The sequence below is a fragment of the Eurosta solidaginis genome, chromosome X, assembly GCF_040869045.1.
Source record: "Eurosta solidaginis isolate ZX-2024a chromosome X, ASM4086904v1, whole genome shotgun sequence".
Classification (NCBI taxonomy): domain Eukaryota; kingdom Metazoa; phylum Arthropoda; class Insecta; order Diptera; family Tephritidae; genus Eurosta; species Eurosta solidaginis.
The window spans coordinates 193,817,695-193,842,795 of record NC_090324.1 but is presented as its reverse complement, the minus strand read 5'-3'; the positions used below and the strand labels follow the sequence as shown (position 1 = coordinate 193,842,795).

At 33.9% G+C, this 25,101-nt stretch overlaps 1 pseudogene; it reads right to left on the bottom strand.

Annotated features, from left to right (window-relative positions):
* The window catches only part of LOC137235354 (DNA-directed RNA polymerase III subunit RPC5-like), a 29,473-nt pseudogene extending 5,323 nt beyond the window's left edge, over window positions 1-24,150 (bottom strand).
* Window positions 24,151-25,101: the final 951 nt, after the last annotated feature.

The window sequence follows — 25,101 nt, the reverse complement described above, 5'->3', positions numbered from 1 at the left end:
TAAGGACCCTCAACGACGACAACCACCGCGCGATCGCAGAGCGGAGACAAGGCCTCTTCGCCTGCAACAAAGATATCACACCCATCATCAACCACGAGATCGCAGTCATGGATCCAACTCGCTGCAGCTCACTACCGTGTCCGCCTTCCGGGCAGGGCTCCTAGCCCCGCATTCAGCTGCCACCGCCACCATGATACCGACGGTAGCTATCACCCCCACCGCGGTCGTGAAAATAGAAGCAGGGGGGCGGCTACACCTCGTTCGCGCCTTAATCGACGGATGCTCCCCCACCACAGTGATTGCGGATGAGCTCGCCCAGGAGCTCCAACTTCCTACCAGCAACATTGGCGGGCAAGCAGGATGTCTGCTGCGTATCCGAGGAAGACACGGACAGAACAGAAGGATTGCGACCCACGCTGCGGTCGTAGCCAATTTTCGGCGCACGACACCCACAACCAGCATCGACAGTGCCATCGCAGCCCCGTACGCACATCTTCGTCTGGCGGATCCGCAGTTCTACTCATCCGCCCCGATCCGCCTCGTCCTAGGCACAGATGTATATGCCGAGATAATACTCCCAGGGATTCTGCCCACCACGTTTGGCCCTTTGTTAGCTCAGAGTACCATCTTCGGTTGGGTACTCTCGGGCACAGCGAAGGCCTAACAGCAAAATGTTCGGTAACGACCGAAACAAATGAATTTTTTATACTTTGTTATTTTTATTGAATTTTGGTGTACACAGTTGCAACAGACTTGCATTGTGAATTCGTACCAGCGAAAAATCGTTCGATTCCTCCATTGCCACACCTACGTGTCAAATAATAGCTGACAGGGAGAACGGCAGTCGCGAATGGCCAGATAAGGGAATAAGGGTTTGTTTTTCTTTTGCTCGCCGGTATTAAATTGAAGTGCCATGAATTGTACATTTGTTTCAAATCAGCTTTCTTTTAAATTTGTCTACCGAAAATCAGACTACATATTAATATTCATTTCTAAAATCAAGTTTACAGATTAAATTCAAGCCACCAGCTACGCAGGCATTTTAAAATATGTAAATAAAGCAATATACCACTGGTGAGCTAATGATTTAGGTAATCGAACAACGATTGAACAGGTGCTCGAAGCTGTTTACTATGGTGAACATTTCTATCAAACCTTCGCCACTTGTATGAGTTCACAATGGAGGTATGCGTTTAAAATCTTGTATCATTACAATAAGCTATTTTTTATTAAATTTTCTTCATACAAAATTCACAAGCATAGAATTTCCAATGAATTTGTAATAAACGGCAAGAAATATGAACACGTATATCTTCTTACTTCTTTTCGCTATCCCTAGCTCTAGGCAAGCCTGGCTTAGGCCTTGAATCATAACGGGAAAAGTGCCGAATGACAGAGGCATCAGCAACCAAGCTCACCCATTGCGCAAACCGTCTTGCGTGTCGCCAAGCCGGCGGACTGACCGGCGTTTATGTTAAGTTAGATATAATTAGTTATAAGTTTTTACTTTTTTTCTTCTCTTCTTCACGGTCGGTGATCCTTGGCGGACTGTGACGTTGCGTACCGCAAGGGGGGCGGCATGTTTAGGCCAAATGCCTAACTTTCACTTGATTGACGGCGCCCCTCCCTAATGTTTTAATAATATTTCCAGCCACCCACAGTCACGCCGCACTTGTGTGCATGCATGCACATGCATGCGTTGCGTACACATGCATGTGTGTGTGCAGGTTGTCAGCACCCATGCACGCATACGTAAGGGTGGTTGTGTGTGTGGTTTTTCCCCTCCTTAATACCAGAGGACCTTTTCGCGGCTTAGCGGTTGTCCTCAACGGGATAACCGGTCTCTTTTTCGATCGACCGCCAACCAGCACACATCGCCGAGTATCACCGTCATCATTTTTACACTCAAAGGTAATATTGTATCCTTATATATATTTCCCTACACTCTAATTAAAACACTATTATAACGAGGAAATCCTCTTTGCGTTTTGTTCTTTTTACTTTCTTTCGAGAGCACTATCAACCCGAGATCGACCCGTGTGCGCCTACCCACTGCCGGTTCCAGACGCACTCAGGCCGAACAGGTGGGTCTATCTATTTTCCTTTAAGGACTTACAATTTTCGGTTTCGTGACGAAATTAATATACCATTTCATTTTCATGAAAGGTATAAAAATAGGTAGGTAATCTGTGTGAGGATGCAAAGCTTCACGTATTTTGTGGTCTGCATGTAAAAACTATGGCTACGAATCACGTATTTCAAAAATATATGACGTAAACGTAACTATTTGAAGAAAATTTGATGAATCTTGAAGCTTCTAGCCGTAAAAAAGGGGTCAATATGACAGTTTATATGAAGTATATAATATATATACCACCGATCTCTATGATTTTTTCAGACAACAATATATGCTATATACGAAAGCATTTTGTGAAATTTGAAGCTTCTAACTGTTAAAACGGGGCAGAAATTGCGCAAAGTTTCTTATCTGAACAATCGGTTGTATGAGATATATACTATGTATATCACCGATCTCAATGATTTTTTCAGACATCAATATATGCTATACACGTAAGCAGTTGGTGAAATTTGAAGCTTCTAGCTGTTAAAATGGGGTAGAAATTGCGAAAAGTTTCTTATCTGAACAATCGGTTGTATGAGATATATACTATATATAGAACCGATCTCTATGATTTTTTCAGACAACAATATATGCTATATACCTAAGCAATCAGTGAAATTTGAAGCTTATAGCTGTTAAAATGGGGTAGAAATTGCGAAAAGTTTCTTATCTGAACAATCGGTTGTATGAGATATATACTATATATACAACCGATCTCTATGATTTTTTCAGACAACAATATATGCTATATGCGTAAGCAATCGGTGAAATTTGAAGCTTATAGCTGTTAAAATGGGGTAGAAATTGCGAAAAGTTTCTTATCTGAACAATCGGTTGTATGAGATATATACTATATATACAACCGATCTCTATGATTTTTTCAGACAACAATATATGCTATATAAGTAAATATTCGGTGAAATTTGAAGCTTCTAGCTGTTAAAATGGGGCTAAAATTTGCGAAAATATATATATATATACTATATATATATACTATATATATATACTATATATACCACCATATATATACTATATATACCACCATATATATACTATATATACGACCGATCTCATAAACTTTTTCAGGCAACAATATGTTCAATATACGAAAGTATATGGTGAAGTTTGAAGCTTCAATCTGTTAAATTGGGTAAGATATTACAAAAATCCTCTTTTTCTGAAAAATCGGTTGTATGGAGGATATATGCTATAGTGGTCCGATCCGGTCGGTTCCGACAAATGTCTAATCGGACACCCAAATACACCTGCTCACCAAATTTTATCAAGATATCTCAAAAATTGAGGGACTAGTTTGCATACAAACAGACAGACGGACAGACGGACAGACGGACATGGCTAAAACAACTCAGCTCTTCAACCTGATTATTTCGGTATACTTAATGGTGGGTCTATCTATTTTCCTTTAAGGACTTACAATTTTCGGTTTCGTGACGAAATTAATATACCATTTCATTTTCATGAAAGGTATAAAAACAGGTAGGTACTTTGTGTGAGGATGCAAAGTTTCAGGTTTTTTGTGGTCTGCGTGTAAAAACTATGACTACGAATCACGTATTTCAAAAATATATGACGAAAACGTAACTATTTGATGAAATTTGATGAATTTTGAAGATTCTAGCCGTAAAAAAGGGGTCAAAATGACAGTTTATATGAAGTATATAATATATATACGACCGATCGCTATGATTTTTTCAGACAACAATATATGCTATATACGTAAGCATTTTGTGAAATTTGAAGCTTCTAACTGTTAAAACGGGGCAGAAATTGCGCAAAGTTTCTTATCTGAACAATCGGTTGTATGAGATATATACTATGTGTACCACCGATCTCAATGATTTTTTCAGACATCAATATATGCTATACACGTAAGCAGTTGGTGAAATTTGAAGCTTCTAGCTGTTAAAATGGGGTAGAAATTGCGAAAAGTTTCTTATCTGAACAATCGGTTTTATGAGATATATACTATATATAGAACCGATCTCTATGATTTTTTCAGACAACAATATATGCTATATACGTAAGCAATCAGTGAAATTTGAAGCTTATAGCTGTTAAAATGGGGTAGAAATTGCGAAAAGTTTCTTATCTGAACAATCGGTTGTATGAGATATATACTATATATACAACCGATCTCTATGATTTTTTCAGACAGCAATATATGCTATATACGTAAGCAATCGGTGAAATTTGAAGCTTATAGCTGTTAAAATGGAGTAGAAATTGCGAAAAGTTTCTTATCTGAACAATCGGTTGTATGAGATATATACTATATATACAACCGATCTCTATGATTTTTTCAGACAACAATATATGCTATATAAGTAAATATTCGGTGAAATTTGAAGCTTCTAGCTGTTAAAATGGGGCTAAAATTTGCGAAAATATATATATATATACTATATATATATATACTATATATACCACCATATATATACTATATATACCACCGATCTTTATGATTTTTTCAGACAACAATATATGCTATATACGTAAGCATTCGCTGAAATTTGAAGCCTCTAGCTCTTAAAATAGGGCAGTAATTACGAAAAGTTCCTTATCTGAACAATCGGTTGTGGGGGATATATACTATATATACGACCGATCTCATAAATTTTTTCAGGCAACAATATGTTCAATATACGAAAGTATATGGTGAAGTTTGAAGCTTCAATCTGTTAAATTGGGTAAGATATTACAAAAATCCTCTTTTTCTGAAAAATCGGTTGTATGGAGGATATATGCTATAGTGGTCCGATCCGGTCGGTTCCGACAAATGTCTAATCCGACACCCAAATACACCTGCTCACCAAATTTTATCAAGATATCTCAAAAATTGAGGGACTAGTTTGCATACAAACAGACAGACGGACAGACGGACAGACGGACATGGCTAAAACAACTCAGCTCTTCAACCTGATTATTTCGGTATACTTAATGGTGGGTCTATCTATTTTCCTTTAAGGACTTACAATTTTCGGTTTCGTGACGAAATTAATATACCATTTCATTTTCATGAAAGGTATAAAAATAGGTAGGTAATCTGTGTGAGGATGCAAAGCTTCACGTTTTTTGTGGTCTGCATGTAAAAACTATGGCTACGAATCACGTATTTCAAAAATATATGACGTAAACGTAACTATTTGAAGAAAATTTGATGAATCTTGAAGCTTCTAGCCGTAAAAAAGGGGTCAATATGACAGTTTATATGAAGTATATAATATATATACCACCGATCTCTATGATTTTTTCAGACAACAATATATGCTATATACGAAAGCATTTTGTGAAATTTGAAGCTTCTAACTGTTAAAACGGGGCAGAAATTGCGCAAAGTTTCTTATCTGAACAATCGGTTGTATGAGATATATACTATGTATATCACCGATCTCAATGATTTTTTCAGACATCAATATATGCTATACACGTAAGCAGTTGGTGAAATTTGAAGCTCCTAGCTGTTAAAATGGGGTAGAAATTGCGAAAAGTTTCTTATCTGAACAATCGGTTGTATGAGATATATACTATATATAGAACCGATCTCTATGATTTTTTCAGACAACAATATATGCTATATACCTAAGCAATCAGTGAAATTTGAAGCTTATAGCTGTTAAAATGGGGTAGAAATTGCGAAAAGTTTCTTATCTGAACAATCGGTTGTATGATATATATACTATATATACAACCGATCTATATGATTTTTTCAGACAACAATATATGCTATATACGTAAGCAATCGGTGAAATTTGAAGCTTATAGCTGTTAAAATCGGGTAGAAATTGCGAAAAGTTTCTTATCTGAACAATCGGTTGTATGAGATATATACTATATATACAACCGATCTCTATGATTTTTTCAGACAACAATATATGCTATATAAGTAAATATTCGGTGAAATTTGAAGCTTCTAGCTGTTAAAATGGGGCTAAAATTTGCGAAAATATATATATATATATACTATATATATATACTATATATACCACCATATATATACTATATATACGACCGATCTCATAAATTTTTTCAGGCAACAATATGTTCAATATACGAAAGTATATGGTGAAGTTTTAAGCTTCAATCTGTTAAATTGGGTAAGATATTACAAAAATCCTCTTTTTCTGAAAAATCGGTTGTATGGAGGATATATGCTATAGTGGTCCGATCCGGTCGGTTCCGACAAATGTCTAGTCGGACACCCAAATACACCTGCTCACCAAATTTTATCAAGATATCTCATAAATTGAGGGACTAGTTTGCATACAAACAGACAGACGGACAGACGGACAGACGGACAGACGGACATGGCTAAAACAACTCAGCTCTTCAACCTGATTATTTCGGTATACTTAATGGTGGGTCTATCTATTTTCCTTTAAGGACTTACAATTTTCGGTTTCGTGACGAAATTAATATACCATTTCATTTTCATGAAAGGTATAAAAATAGGTAGGTAATCTGTGTGAGGATGCAAAGCTTCACGTTTTTTGTGGTCTGCATGTAAAAACTATGGCTACGAATCACGTATTTCAAAAATATATGACGTAAACGTAACTATTTGAAGAAAATTTGATGAATCTTGAAGCTTCTAGCCGTAAAAAAGGGGTCAATATGACAGTTTATATGAAGTATATAATATATATACCACCGATCTCTATGATTTTTTCAGACAACAATATATGCTATATACGAAAGCATTTTGTGAAATTTGAAGCTTCTAACTGTTAAAACGGGGCAGAAATTGCGCAAAGTTTCTTATCTGAACAATCGGTTGTATGAGATATATACTATGTATATCACCGATCTCAATGATTTTTTCAGACATCAATATATGCTATACACGTAAGCAGTTGGTGAAATTTGAAGTTTCTAGCTGTTAAAATGGGGTAGAAATTGCGAAAAGTTTCTTATCTGAACAATCGGTTGTATGAGATATATACTATATATAGAACCGATCTCTATGATTTTTTCAGACAACAATATATGCTATATACCTAAGCAATCAGTGAAATTTGAAGCTTATAGCTGTTAAAATGGGGTAGAAATTGCGAAAAGTTTCTTATCTGAACAATCGGTTGTATGAGATATATACTATATATACAACCGATCTCTATGATTTTTTCAGACAACAATATATGCTATATACGTAAGCAATCGGTGAAATTTGAAGCTTATAGCTGTTAAAATGGGGTAGAAATTGCGAAAAGTTTCTTATCTGAACAATCGGTTGTATGAGATATATACTATATATACAACCGATCTCTATGATTTGTTCAGACAACAATATATGCTATATAAGTAAATATTCGGTGAAATTTGAAGCTTCTAGCTGTTAAAATGGGGCTAAAATTTGCGAAAATATATATATATATACTATATATATATACTATATATATATACTATATATACCACCATATGACTACGAATCACGTATTTCAAAAATATATGACGAAAACGTAACTATTTGATGAAATTTCATGAATTTTGAAGATTCTAGCCGTAAAAAAGGGGTCAAAATGACAGTTTATATGAAGTATATAATATATATACGACCGATCTCTATGATTTTTTCAGACAACAATATATGCTATATACGTAAGCAATCAGTGAAATTTGAAGCTTATAGCTGTTAAAATGGGGTAGAAATTGCGAAAAGTTTCTTATCTGAACAATCGGTTTTATGAGATATATACTATATATAGAACCGATCTCTATGATTTTTTCAGACATCAATATATGCTATACATGTAAGCAGTTGGTGAAATTTGAAGCTTCTAGCTGTTAAAATGGGGTAGAAATTGCGAAAAGTTTCTTATCTGAACAATCGGTTTTATGAGATATATACTATATATAGAACCGATCTCTATGATTTTTTCAGACAACAATATATGCTATATACGTAAGCAATCAGTGAAATTTGAAGCTTATAGCTGTTAAAATGGGGTAGAAATTGCGAAAAGTTTCTTATCTGAACAATCGGTTTTATGAGATATATACTATATATAGAACCGATCTCTATGATTTTTTCAGACATCAATATATGCTATACATGTAAGCAGTTGGTGAAATTTGAAGCTTCTAGCTGTTAAAATGGGGTAGAAATTGCGAAAAGTTTCTTATCTGAACAATCGGTTTTATGAGATATATACTATATATAGAACCGATCTCTATGATTTTTTCAGACAACAATATATGCTATATACGTAAGCAATCAGTGAAATTTGAAGCTTATAGCTGTTAAAATGGGGTAGAAATTGCGAAAAGTTTCTTATCTGAACAATCGGTTGTATGAGATATATACTATATATACAACCGATCTCTATGATTTTTTCAGACAACAATATATGCTATATACGTAAGCAATCGGTGAAATTTGAAGCTTATAGCTGTTAAAATGGAGTAGAAATTGCGAAAAGTTTCTTAACTGAACAATCGGTTGTATGAGATATATACTATATATACAACCGATCTCTATGATTTTTTCAGACAACAATATATGCTATATACGTAAGCAATCGGTGAAATTTGAAGCTTATAGCTGTTAAAATGGAGTAGAAATTGCGAAAAGTTTCTTATCTGAACAATCGGTTGTATGAGATATATACTATATATACAACCGATCTCTATGATTTTTTCAGACAACAATATATGCTATATAAGTAAATATTCGGTGAAAGTTGAAGCTTCTAGCTGTTAAAATGGGGCTAAAATTTGCGAAAATATATATATATATACTATATATATATACTATATATACCACCATATATATACTATATATACCACCGATCTTTATGATTTTTTCAGACAACAATATATGCTATATACGTAAGCATTCGCTGAAAGTTGAAGCCTCTAGCTCTTAAAATAGGGCAGTAATTACGAAAAGTTCCTTATCTGAACAATCGGTTGTGGGGGATATATACTATATATACGACCGATCTCATAAATTTTTTCAGGCAACAATATGTTCAATATACGAAAGTATATGGTGAAGTTTGAAGCTTCAATCTGTTAAATTGGGTAAGATATTACAAAAATCCTCTTTTTCTGAAAAATCGGTTGTATGGAGGATATATGCTATAGTGGTCCGATCCGGTCGGTTCCGACAAATGTCTAATCGGACACCCAAATACACCTGCTCACCAAATTTTATCAAGATATCTCAAAAATTGAGGGACTAGTTTGCATACAAACAGACAGACGGACAGACGGACAGACGGACAGACGGACATGGCTAAAACAACTCAGCTCTTTAACCTGATTATTTCGGTATACTTAATGGTGGGTCTATCTATTTTCCTTTAAGGACTTACAATTTTCGGTTTCGTGACGAAATTAATATACCATTTCATTTTCATGAAAGGTATAAAAATAGGTAGGTAATCTGTGTGAGGATGCAAAGCTTCACGTTTTTTGTGGTCTGCATGTAAAAACTATGGCTACGAATCACGTATTTCAAAAATATATGACGTAAACGTAACTATTTGAAGAAAATTTGATGAATCTTGAAGCTTCTAGCCGTAAAAAAGGGGTCAATATGACAGTTTATATGAAGTATATAATATATATACCACCGATCTCTATGATTTTTTCAGACAACAATATATGCTATATACGAAAGCATTTTGTGAAATTTGAAGCTTCTAACTGTTAAAACGGGGCAGAAATTGCGCAAAGTTTCTTATCTGAACAATCGGTTGTATGAGATATATACTATGTATATCACCGATCTCAATGATTTTTTCAGACATCAATATATGCTATACACGTAAGCAGTTGGTGAAATTTGAAGCTCCTAGCTGTTAAAATGGGGTAGAAATTGCGAAAAGTTTCTTATCTGAACAATCGGTTGTATGAGATATATACTATATATAGAACCGATCTCTATGATTTTTTCAGACAACAATATATGCTATATACCTAAGCAATCAGTGAAATTTGAAGCTTATAGCTGTTAAAATGGGGTAGAAATTGCGAAAAGTTTCTTATCTGAACAATCGGTTGTATGATATATATACTATATATACAACCGATCTATATGATTTTTTCAGACAACAATATATGCTATATACGTAAGCAATCGGTGAAATTTGAAGCTTATAGCTGTTAAAATCGGGTAGAAATTGCGAAAAGTTTCTTATCTGAACAATCGGTTGTATGAGATATATACTATATATACAACCGATCTCTATGATTTTTTCAGACAACAATATATGCTATATAAGTAAATATTCGGTGAAATTTGAAGCTTCTAGCTGTTAAAATGGGGCTAAAATTTGCGAAAATATATATATATATATACTATATATATATACTATATATACCACCATATATATACTATATATACGACCGATCTCATAAATTTTTTCAGGCAACAATATGTTCAATATACGAAAGTATATGGTGAAGTTTGAAGCTTCAATCTGTTAAATTGGGTAAGATATTACAAAAATCCTCTTTTTCTGAAAAATCGGTTGTATGGAGGATATATGCTATAGTGGTCCGATCCGGTCGGTTCCGACAAATGTCTAGTCGGACACCCAAATACACCTGCTCACCAAATTTTATCAAGATATCTCAAAAATTGAGGGACTAGTTTGCATACAAACAGACAGACGGACAGACGGACAGACGGACAGACGGACATGGCTAAAACAACTCAGCTCTTCAACCTGATTATTTCGGTATACTTAATGGTGGGTCTATCTATTTTCCTTTAAGGACTTACAATTTTCGGTTTCGTGACGAAATTAATATACCATTTCATTTTCATGAAAGGTATAAAAATAGGTAGGTAATCTGTGTGAGGATGCAAAGCTTCACGTTTTTTGTGGTCTGCATGTAAAAACTATGGCTACGAATCACGTATTTCAAAAATATATGACGTAAACGTAACTATTTGAAGAAAATTTGATGAATCTTGAAGCTTCTAGCCGTAAAAAAGGGGTCAATATGACAGTTTATATGAAGTATATAATATATATACCACCGATCTCTATGATTTTTTCAGACAACAATATATGCTATATACGAAAGCATTTTGTGAAATTTGAAGCTTCTAACTGTTAAAACGGGGCAGAAATTGCGCAAAGTTTCTTATCTGAACAATCGGTTGTATGAGATATATACTATGTATATCACCGATCTCAATGATTTTTTCAGACATCAATATATGCTATACACGTAAGCAGTTGGTGAAATTTGAAGCTTCTAGCTGTTAAAATGGGGTAGAAATTGCGAAAAGTTTCTTATCTGAACAATCGGTTGTATGAGATATATACTATATATAGAACCGATCTCTATGATTTTTTCAGACAACAATATATGCTATATACCTAAGCAATCAGTGAAATTTGAAGCTTATAGCTGTTAAAATGGGGTAGAAATTGCGAAAAGTTTCTTATCTGAACAATCGGTTGTATGAGATATATACTATATATACAACCGATCTCTATGATTTTTTCAGACAACAATATATGCTATATACGTAAGCAATCGGTGAAATTTGAAGCTTATAGCTGTTAAAATGGGGTAGAAATTGCGAAAAGTTTCTTATCTGAACAATCGGTTGTATGAGATATATACTATATATACAACCGATCTCTATGATTTGTTCAGACAACAATATATGCTATATAAGTAAATATTCGGTGAAATTTGAAGCTTCTAGCTGTTAAAATGGGGCTAAAATTTGCGAAAATATATATATATATACTATATATATATACTATATATACCACCATATATATACTATATATACCACCATATATATACTATATATACGACCGATCTCATAAATTTTTTCAGGCAACAATATGTTCAATATACGAAAGTATATGGTGAAGTTTGAAGCTTCAATCTGTTAAATTGGGTAAGATATTACAAAAATCCTCTTTTTCTGAAAAATCGGTTGTATGGAGGATATATGCTATAGTGGTCCGATCCGGTCGGTTCCGACAAATGTCTAATCGGACACCCAAATACACCTGCTCACCAAATTTTATCAAGATATCTCAAAAATTGAGGGACTAGTTTGCATACAAACAGACAGACGGACAGACGGACATGGCTAAAACAACTCAGCTCTTCAACCTGATTATTTCGGTATACTTAATGGTGGGTCTACCTATTTTCCTTTAAGGACTTACAATTTTCGGTTTCGTGACGAAATTAATATACCATTTCATTTTCATGAAAGGTATAAAAACAGGTAGGTACTTTGTGTGAGGATGCAAAGTTTCAGGTTTTTTGTGGTCTGCGTGTAAAAACTATGACTACGAATCACGTATTTCAAAAATATATGACGAAAACGTAACTATTTGATGAAATTTGATGAATTTTGAAGATTCTAGCCGTAAAAAAGGGGTCAAAATGACAGTTTATATGAAGTATATAATATATATACGACCGATCTCTATGATTTTTTCAGACAACAATATATGCTATATACCTAAGCAATCAGTGATATTTGAAGCTTATAGCTGTTAAAATGGGGTAGAAATTGCGAAAAGTTTCTTATCTGAACAATCGGTTGTATGATATATATACTATATATACAACCGATCTCTATGATTTTTTCAGACAACAATATATGCTATATACGTAAGCAATCGGTGAAATTTGAAGCTTATAGCTGTTAAAATGGGGTAGAAATTGCGAAAAGTTTCTTATCTGAACAATCGGTTGTATGAGATATATACTATATATACAACCGATCTCTATGATTTTTTCAGACAACAATATATGCTATATAAGTAAATATTCGGTGAAATTTGAAGCTTCTAGCTGTTAAAATGGGGCTAAAATTTGCGAAAATATATATATATATACTATATATATATACTATATATACCACCATATATATACTATATATACCACCATATATATACTATATATACGACCGATCTCATAAATTTTTTCAGGCAACAATATGTTCAATATACGAAAGTATATGGTGAAGTTTGAAGCTTCAATCTGTTAAATTGGGTAAGATATTACAAAAATCCTCTTTTTCTGAAAAATCGGTTGTATGGAGGATATATGCTATAGTGGTCCGATCCGGTCGGTTCCGACAAATGTCTAATCGGACACCCAAATACACCTGCTCACCAAATTTTATCAAGATATCTCAAAAATTGAGGGACTAGTTTGCATACAAACAGACAGACGGACAGACGGACAGACGGACAGACGGACATGGCTAAAACAACTCAGCTCTTCAACCTGATTATTTCGGTATACTTAATGGTGGGTCTATCTATTTTCCTTTAAGGACTTACAATTTTCGGTTACCTGACGAAATTAATATACCATTTCATTTTCATGAAAGGTATAAAAATAGGTAGGTAATCTGTGTGAGGATGCAAAGCTTCACGTTTTTTGTGGTCTGCATGTAAAAACTATGGCTACGAATCACGTATTTCAAAAATATATGACGTAAACGTAACTATTTGAAGAAAATTTGATGAATCTTGAAGCTTCTAGCCGTAAAAAAGGGGTCAATATGACAGTTTATATGAAGTATATAATATATATACCACCGATCTCTATGATTTTTTCAGACAACAATATATGCTATATACGAAAGCATTTTGTGAAATTTGAAGCTTCTAACTGTTAAAACGGGGCAGAAATTGCGCAAAGTTTCTTATCTGAACAATCGGTTGTATGAGATATATACTATGTATATCACCGATCTCAATGATTTTTTCAGACATCAATATATGCTATACACGTAAGCAGTTGGTGAAATTTGAAGCTTCTAGCTGTTAAAATGGGGTAGAAATTGCGAAAAGTTTCTTATCTGAACAATCGGTTGTATGAGATATATACTATATATAGAACCGATCTCTATGATTTTTTCAGACAACAATATATGCTATATACCTAAGCAATCAGTGAAATTTGAAGCTTATAGCTGTTAAAATGGGGTAGAAATTGCGAAAAGTTTCTTATCTGAACAATCGGTTGTATGAGATATATACTATATATACAACCGATCTCTATGATTTTTTCAGACAACAATATATGCTATATACGTAAGCAATCGGTGAAATTTGAAGCTTATAGCTGTTAAAATGGGGTAGAAATTGCGAAAAGTTTCTTATCTGAACAATCGGTTGTATGAGATATATACTATATATACAACCGATCTCTATGATTTTTTCAGACAACAATATATGCTATATAAGTAAATATTCGGTGAAATTTGAAGCTTCTAGCTGTTAAAATGGGGCTAAAATTTGCGAAAATATATATATATATACTATATTTATATACTATATATATATACTATATATACCACCATATATATACTATATATACCACCATATATATACTATATATACGACCGATCTCATAAACTTTTTCAGGCAACAATATGTTCAATATACGAAAGTATATGGTGAAGTTTGAAGCTTCAATCTGTTAAATTGGGTAAGATATTACAAAAATCCTCTTTTTCTGAAAAATCGGTTGTATGGAGGATATATGCTATAGTGGTCCGATCCGGTCGGTTCCGACAAATGTCTAATCGGACACCCAAATACACCTGCTCACCAAATTTTATCAAGATATCTCAAAAATTGAGGGACTAGTTTGCATACAAACAGACAGACGGACAGACGGACATGGCTAAAACAACTCAGCTCTTCAACCTGATTATTTCGGTATACTTAATGGTGGGTCTACCTATTTTCCTTTAAGGACTTACAATTTTCGGTTTCGTGACGAAATTAATATACCATTTCATTTTCATGAAAGGTATAAAAACAGGTAGGTACTTTGTGTGAGGATGCAAAGTTTCAGATTTTTTGTGGTCTGCGTGTAAAAACTATGACTACGAATCACGTATTTCAAAAATATATGACGAAAACGTAACTATTTGATGAAATTTGATGAATTTTGAAGATTCTAGCCGTAAAAAAGGGGTCAAAATGACAGTTTATATGAAGTATATAATATATATACGACCGATCTCTATGATTTTTTCAGACAACAATATATGCTATATACGTAAGCATTTTGTGAAATTTGAAGCTTCTAACTGTTAAAACGGGGCAGAAATTGCGCAAAGTTTCTTATCTGAACAATCGGTTGTATGAGATATATACTATGTGTACCACCGATCTCAATGATTTTTTCAGACATCAATATATGCTATACACGTAAGCAGTTGGTGAAATTTGAAGCTTCTAGCTGTTAAAATGGGGTAGAAATTGCGAAAAGTTTCTTATCTGAACAATCGGTTTTATGAGATATATACTATATATAGAACCGATCTCTATGATTTTTTCAGACAACAATATATGCTATATACGTAAGCAATCAGATAAATTTGAAGCTTATAGCTGTTAAAATGGGGTAGAAATTGCGAAAAGTTTCTTATCTGAACAATCGGTTGTATGAGATATATACTATATATACAACCGATCTCTATGATTTTTTCAGACAACAATATATGCTATATACGCAAGCAATCGGTGAAATTTGAAGCTTATAGCTGTTAAAATGGAGTAGAAATTGCGAAAAGTTTCTTATCTGAACAATCGGTTGTATGAGATATATACTATATATACAACCGATCTCTATGATTTTTTCAGACAACAATATATGCTATATAAGTAAATATTCGGTGAAATTTGAAGCTTCTAGCTGTTAAAATGGGGCTAAAATTTGCGAAACCATATATATACTATATATACCACCGATCTTTATGATTTTTTCAGACAACAATATATGCTATATACGTAAGCATTCGCTGAAATTTGAAGCCTCTAGCTCTTAAAATAGGGCAGTAATTACGAAAAGTTCCTTATCTGAACAATCGGTTGTGGGGGATATATACTATATATACGACCGATCTCATAAATTTTTTCAGGCAACAATATGTTCAATATACGAAAGTATATGGTGAAGTTTGAAGCTTCAATCTGTTAAATTGGGTAAGATATTACAAAAATCCTCTTTTTCTGAAAAATCGGTTGTATGGAGGATATATGCTATAGTGGTCCGATCCGGTCGGTTCCGACAAATGTCTAATCGGACACCCAAATACACCTGCTCACCAAATTTTATCAAGATATCCCAAAAATTGAGGGACTAGTTTGCATACAAACAGACAGACGGACAGACGGACATGGCTAAAACAACTCAGCTCTTAAACCTGATTATTTCGGTATACTTAATGGTGGGTCTATCTATTTTCCTTTAAGGACTTACAATTTTCGGTTTCGTGACGAAATTAATATACCATTTCATTTTCATGAAAGGTATAAAAACGGGTAGGTACTTTGTGTGAGGATGCAAAGTTTCAGGTTTTTTGTGGTCTGCGTGTAAAAACTATGGCTACGAATCACGTATTTCAAAAATATATGACGTAAACGTAACTATTTGAAGAAAATTTGATGAATCTTGAAGCTTCTAGCCGTAAAAAAGGGGTCAATATGACAGTTTATATGAAGTATATAATATATATACCACCGATCTCTATGATTTTTTCAGACAACAATATATGCTATATACGAAAGCATTTTGTGAAATTTGAAGCTTCTAACTGTTAAAACGGGGCAGAAATTGCGCAAAGTTTCTTATCTGAACAATCGGTTGTATGAGATATATACTATGTATATCACCGATCTCAATGATTTTTTCAGACATCAATATATGCTATACACGTAAGCAGTTGGTGAAATTTGAAGCTCCTAGCTGTTAAAATGGGGTAGAAATTGCGAAAAGTTTCTTATCAGAACAATCGGTTGTATGAGATATATACTATATATAGAACCGATCTCTATGATTTTTTCAGACAACAATATATGCTATATACCTAAGCAATCAGTGAAATTTGAAGCTTATAGCTGTTAAAATGGGGTAGAAATTGCGAAAAGTTTCTTATCTGAACAATCGGTTGTATGATATATATACTATATATACAACCGATCTCTATGATTTTTTCAGACAACAATATATGCTATATACGTAAGCAATCGGTGAAATTTGAAGCTTATAGCTGTTAAAATGGGGTAGAAATTGCGAAAAGTTTCTTATCTGAACAATCGGTTGTATGAGATATATACTATATATACAACCGATCTCTATGATTTTTTTAGACAACAATATATGCTATATAAGTAAATATTCGGTGAAATTTGAAGCTTCTAGCTGTTAAAATGGGGCTAAAATTTGCGAAAATATATATATATATACTATATATATATACTATATATACCACCATATATATACTATATATACCACCATATATATACTATATATACGACCGATCTCATAAATTTTTTCAGGCAACAATATGTTCAATATACGAAAGTATATGGTGAAGTTTGAAGCTTCAATCTGTTAAATTGGGTAAGATATTACAAAAATCCTCTTTTTCTGAAAAATCGGTTGTATGGAGGATATATGCTATAGTGGTCCGATCCGGTCGGTTCCGACAAATGTCTAATCGGACACCCAAATACACCTGCTCACCAAATTTTATCAAGATATCTCAAAAATTGAGGGACTAGTTTGCATACAAACAGACAGACGGACAGACGGACAGACGGACATGGCTAAAACAACTCAGCTCTTCAACCTGATTATTTCGGTATACTTAATGGTGGGTCTATCTATTTTCCTTTAAGGACTTACAATTTTCGGTTTCGTGACGAAATTAATATACCATTTCATTTTCATGAAAGGTATAAAAATAGGTAGGTAATCTGTGTGAGGATGCAAAGCTTCACGTTTTTTGTGGTCTGCATGTAAAAACTATGGCTACGAATCACGTATTTCAAAAATATATGACGTAAACGTAACTATTTGAAGAAAATTTGATGAATCTTGAAGCTTCTAGCCGTAAAAAAGGGGTCAATATGACAGTTTATATGAAGTATATAATATATATACCACCGATCTCTATGATTTTTTCAAACAACAATATATGCTATATACGAAAGCATTTTGTGAAATTTGAAGCTTCTAACTGTTAAAACGGGGCAGAAATTGCGCAAAGTTTCTTATCTGAACAATCGGTTGTATGAGATATATACTATGTATATCACCGATCTCAATGATTTTTTCAGACATCAATATATGCTATACACGTAAGCAGTTGGTGAAATTTGAAGCTTCTAGCTGTTAAAATGGGGTAGAAATTGGGAAAAGTTTCTTATCTGAACAATCGGTTGTATGAGATATATACTATATATAGAACCGATCTCTATGATTTTTTCAGACAACAATATATGCTATATACCTAAGCAATCAGTGAAATTTGAAGCTTATAGCTGTTAAAATGGGGTAGAAATTGCGAAAAGTTTCTTATCTGAACAATCGGTTGTATGAGATATATACTATATATACAACCGATCTCTATGATTTTTTCAGACAACAATATATGCTATATACGTAAGCAATCGGTGAAATCTGAAGCTTATAGCTGTTAAAATGGGGTAGAAATTGCGAAAAGTTTCTTATCTGAACAATCGGTTGTATGAGATATATACTATATATACAACCGATCTCTATGATTTTTTCAGACAACAATATATGCTATATAAGTAAACATTCGGTGAAATTTGAAGCTTCTAGCTGTTAAAATGGGGCTAAAATTTGCGAAAATATATATATATATACTATATATATATACTATATATATATACTATATATACCACCATATATATACTATATATACGACCGATCTCACAAACTTTTTCAGGCAACAATATGTTCAATATACGAAAGTATATGGTGAAGTTTGAAGCTTCAATCTGTTAAATTGGGTAAGATATTACAAAAATCCTCTTTTTCTGAAAAATCGGTTGTATGGAGGATATATGCTAAAGTGGTCCGATCCGATCGGTTCCGACAAATGTCTAATCGGACACTCAAATACACCTGCTCACCAAATTTTATCAAGATATCTCAAAAATTGAGAGACTAGTTTGCATACAAACAGACAGACGGACAGACGGACAGACGGACATGGCTAAAACAACTCAGCTCTTCAACCTGATTATTTCGGTATACTTAATGGTGGGTCTATCTATTTTCCTTTAAGGACTTACAATTTTCGGTTTCGTGACGAAATTAATATACCATTTCATTTTCATGAAAGGTATAAAAACAGGTAGGTACTTTGTGTGAGGATGCAAAGATTCAGGTTTTTTGTGGTCTGCGTGTAAAAACTATGACTACGAATCACGTATTTCAAAAATATATGACGAAAACGTAACTATTTGATGAAATTTGATGAATTTTGAAGATTCTAGCCGTAAAAAAGGGGTCAATATGACAGTTTATATGAAGTATATAATATATATACCACCGATCTCTATGATTTTTTCAGACAACAATATATGCTATATACGAAAGCATTTTGTGAAATTTGAAGCTTCTAACTGTTAAAACGGGGCAGAAATTGCGCAAAGTTTCTTATCTGAACAATCGGTTGTATGAGATATATACTATGTATATCACCGATCTCAATGATTTTTTCAGACATCAATATATGCTGTACACGTAAGCAGTTGGTAAAATTTGAAGCTCCTAGCTGTTAAAATGGGGTAGAAATTGCGAAAAGTTTCTTATCTGAACAATCGGTTGTATGAGATATATACTATATATAGAACCGATCTCTATGATTTTTTCAGACAACAATATATGCTATATACCTAAGCAATCAGTGAAATTTGAAGCTTATAGCTGTTAAAATGGGGTAGAAATTGCGAAAAGTTTCTTATCTGAACAATCGGTTGTATGATATATATACTATATATACAACCGATCTCTATGATTTTTTCAGACAACAATATATGCTATATACGTAAGCAATCGGTGAAATTTGAAGCTTATAGCTGTTAAAATGGGGTAGAAATTGCGAAAAGTTTCTTATCTGAACAATCAGTTGTATGAGATATATACTATATATACAACCGATCTCTATGATTTTTTCAGACAACAATATATGCTATATAAGTAAATATTCGGTGAAATTTGAAGCTTATAGCTGTTAAAATGGGGCTAAAATTTGCGAAAATATATATATATATACTATATATATACTATATATACCACCATATATATACTATATATACGACCGATCTCATAAATTTTTTCAGGCAACAATATGTTCAATATACGAAAGTATATGGTGAAGTTTGAAGCTTCAATCTGTTAAATTGGGTAAGATATTACAAAAATCCTCTTTTTCTGAAAAATCGGTTGTATGGAGGATATATGCTATAGTGGTCCGATCCGGTCGGTTCCGACAAATGTCTAATCGAACACCCAAATACACCTGCTCACCAAATTTTATCAAGATATCTCAAAAATTGAGGGACTAGTTTGCATACAAACAGACAGACGGACAGACGGACAGACGGACAGACGGACATGGCTAAAACAACTCAGCTCTTCAACCTGATTATTTCGGTATACTTAATGGTGGGTCTATCTATTTTCCTATAAGGACTTACAATTTTCGGTTTCGTGACGAAATTAATATACCATTTCATTTTCATGAAAGGTATAAAAATAGGTAGGTAATCTGTGTGAGGATGCAAAGCTTCACGTTTTTTGTGGTCTGCATGTAAAAACTATGGCTACGAATCACGTATTTCAAAAATATATGACGTAAACGTAACTATTTGAAGAAAATTTGATGAATCTTGAAGCTTCTAGCCGTAAAAAAGGGGTCAATATGACAGTTTATATGAAGTATATAATATATATACCACCGATCTCTATGATTTTTTCAGACAACAATATATGCTATATACGAAAGCATTTTGTGAAATTTGAAGCTTCTAACTGTTAAAACGGGGCAGAAATTGCGCAAAGTTTCTTATCTGAACAATCGGTTGTATGAGATATATACTATGTATATCACCGATCTCAATGATTTTTTCAGAAATCAATATATGCTATACACGTAAGCAGTTGGTGAAATTTGAAGCTTCTAGCTGTTAAAATGGGGTAGAAATTGCGAAAAGTTTCTTATCTGAACAATCGGTTGTATGAGATATATACTATATATAGAACCGATCTCTATGATTTTTTCAGACAACAATATATGCTATATACCTAAGCAATCAGTGAAATTTGAAGCTTATAGCTGTTAAAATGGGGTAGAAATTGCGAAAAGTTTCTTATCTGAACAATCGGTTGTATGAGATATATACTATATATACAACCGATCTCTATGATTTTTTCAGACAACAATATATGCTATATACGTAAGCAATCGGTGAAATTTGAAGCTTATAGCTGTTAAAATGGGGTAGAAATTGCGAAAAGTTTCTTATCTGAACAATCGGTTGTATGAGATATATACTATATATACAACCGATCTCTATGATTTTTTCAGACAACAATATATGCTATATAAGTAAATATTTGGTGAAATTTGAAGCTTCTAGCTGTTAAAATGGGGCTAAAATTTGCGAAAATATATATATATATACTATATATATATACTATATATACCACCATATATATACTATATATACCACCGATCTCATAAACTTTTTCAGGCAACAATATGTTCAATATACGAAAGTATTGAAGCTTCAACCTGTTAAATTAGGTAAGATATTACAAAAATCCTCTTTTTCTGAAAAATCGGTTGTATGGAGGATATATGCTATAGTGGTCCGATCCGGTCGGTTCCGACAAATGTCTAATCGGACACCCAAATACACCTGCTCACCAAATTTTATCAAGATATCTCAAAAATTGAGGGACTAGTTTGCATACAAACAGACAGACGGACAGACGGACAGACGGACATGGCTAAAACAACTCAGCTCTTCAACCTGATTATTTCGGTATACTTAATGGTGGGTCTATCTATTTTCCTTTAAGGATTTACAATTTTCGGTTTCGTGACGAAATTAATATACCATTTCATTTTCATGAAAGGTATAAAAACAGGTAGCTACTTTGTGTGAGGATGCAAAGTTTCAGGTTTTTTGTGGTCTGCGTGTAAAAACTATGACTACGAATCACGTATTTCAAAAATATATGACGAAAACGTAACTATTTGATGAAATTTGATGAATTTTGAAGATTCTAGCCGTAAAAAAGGGGTCAAAATGACAGTTTATATGAAGTATATAATATATATACCACCGATCTCTATGATTTTTTCAGACAACAATATATGCTATATTGTTGGTAGGAATTTGGAAGGGGATTTGTATACTTGCGTGAATGTCCGGTACAATAAAAGAAAAGCACTTCTTAGTTCAACGATTTAATGAGGACTAAAAGATAAAATTCATGTGTGCATATAGTTAACTCATCAATATATGTAATATGTCTTATTCATTCTAATTATTAGAAATATGTTCTCAATAGGAAATATTGAACTTAAAACTCCAAGTTATTATTTCAACACTCTTTCTTAAGTTAAATATTTCTTCAGTTAATTTTTAAGACCAAGCATTTGAACAAATTTTACATGTTTCTGTTTTTGCAGATTTTTTGTAAAAATATCAGAAACATTTTCATTTGTGGAGACGTACTCTAATTCTATTACTTTTTGTTCGACAACTTCTCGGATATAATGATATTTCAAATCTATGTGCTTGGTTCGCTTGTGGAACACAGGGTTCTTTGAAATTTGTATTGCGCTCATGTTGTCGCCTTTTAACTTAACAGGACCGATGTCGTGAATAAAACCAACTTCTTTAAGTAAGCGCCGCAGATATACAGCCTCTTTTGCTGCCGTACTTAAAGCGATGTACTCAGCCTCTGTGCTGCTCAATGCGACTACATCTTGCTTCTTTGCTTGCCAGGAAAAGGCGCTACCCGCCAAAAAGAACGAATAACCGGTGTATGACTTCCTATCTAAATCGTTACTCGCCCAATCCGCATCCGCATAGCCTTCTACCGGTTTACCATTTTTGCAGTAGTGTAACTTTAAATTGATGGTTTTTGATAAGTATCGTAGGACATGTTTTGCACCAGCCTCATGTTCGGTGTGGGGTTCTTGGTTTTATTTGTGCTAATAAACTTACTGTGTGCATAATGTCTGGCCGCGTTGAAATGGCCAAGTACATCAAAGATCCAATTAACGATTGATAGCTTGTTGAGTATATTTTAGTGCACTTGTCATTTCTGCAGCTTACTTGAAAACCAGGATCTAGAGGTGTGCTTACCGGACGACATGATGTCACACCATACATACTCAATAACTCGTTTATATAGTTCTTCTGACACACAGAAATCGCACCTGTCTTACCCTGACGTTCTATTTCGAAGCCAAGAAAAAATGTCATTGCCCCGCTATCGTGTAGTTGAAATTTAGACGATAATGATTTTTTAATGCTCGCAATCTCTTTCTCGCTTGGACATGCTAAGATAAGATCGTCGACATAAACGGCAATGTAACTATAACTGCCATTGTATTGTTTGACATACAAACACGGTTCGCTTTTGCATGGGCTGAAACCCATATCTTTCAATGCTACATCAAGAGTACTATTCCAGTGTCGCCCAGACTGCTTTAAGCCGTAAATGGCTTTATTTAGCTTTAAAACTTTATTAGGATTTTTATTGTCTACAAATTCTTCTGGTTGTTTAAGGTAAATTTCTTCCGTAAGCTTACTATTGAGATATGCATTGGAAATATCGGTCTGATGTAAGTGAAGCTCTTTCTCAACGGCAATAGCAAGTAGCATACGAATTGTTTCATATCGTATTACAGGCGAAAAAGTTTCCCAGTAATTTAAACCCAGCTGCTGACTGCAGCCTTTTGCTACTAGTCTCGACTTGAACTTTTGAATATTGCCATCTGAATCACGTTTTATTCGAAAAACCCACTTCGATCCAATCGCTTTTTGACCATCAGGCAGATCTACTGCTGACCAAGTGTTGTTAGCAAGAAGCGCCGAATATTCTTCTTCCATTGATTTCTTCCACTCAAAGGAATATTCGCTTGACAATCCTTCTTTGACCGATCGAGGCGTGTCTACATCTTCACCATATTGTAGATAATTTAGCATCTGATACTCTTTTTTGGGACGCCCTACTTGACCAGTGTGAATAATTTTTGGCCTACCTCGACCGCGACGTGATTCGTTTCCATTTCTATGAGACTCACCAATTATTTGCATTTCATCCGAAACGATTCCATTCTCTGCAACATTGCCTACATTTGCCTCTTCTACCTCTGTTTCGTCTTCGGTGCAACTTTCAAACTCTTCATCTTCTTTCCGCTCTTCTTCAACATGTTTACGATCGTCGATTTTTACAAAAATTGTAGCAATGTCATTTTCATCTCTGTTTTTGGTGTCACCTTCGGGCACAGCTAAGTTGACTTCATCTTCTAAAAATTTTACGTCACGTCTTACACAAATTTGCCTCGTTTCCTTATCATACAAGCGATAAGCTTTTGCAACCTCAGAATATCCGACGAACAAATACTCTTTGCCCTTTGCGCTGAATTTACCACGCTGCGTTTTATTTAACGCGAATGCGCGCGAACCAAAAACCCTGAAATGTTTTACCGACGGCTTTTTGTTGTACCAAATCTCATAAGGAGTGCAATCTCTAAGTAGTTTTGTAGGTGCGCGATTACGTAAATATACAGCTGTGTGTATAGCTTCACCCCACAATTCTTGTTCTATATTTGCATGCACCAGCAAACTTCTAGCCATTTCTACAATTGTGCGGTTAACTCTCTCTGCCACTCCATTTTGCTGGGGAGTATATGGCACAGTTAACTGCCTTTTAATTCCGCACTCATTTAAAAAATCGGTAAATTTATTGTTTATGTACTCCGTATCATTGTCACTTCGGAGCTTTTTAATTTTCTTCTGAGTTTGACATTCGACCATATTTTTGAATAATTGAAACTTTTCAAATACTTCGCTCTTTTCTTTAATACAATAAACAAAAATCATTCTCGAGAAATCGTCAATAAATGTGAGAAAGTATCGTGCACCACCTACTGA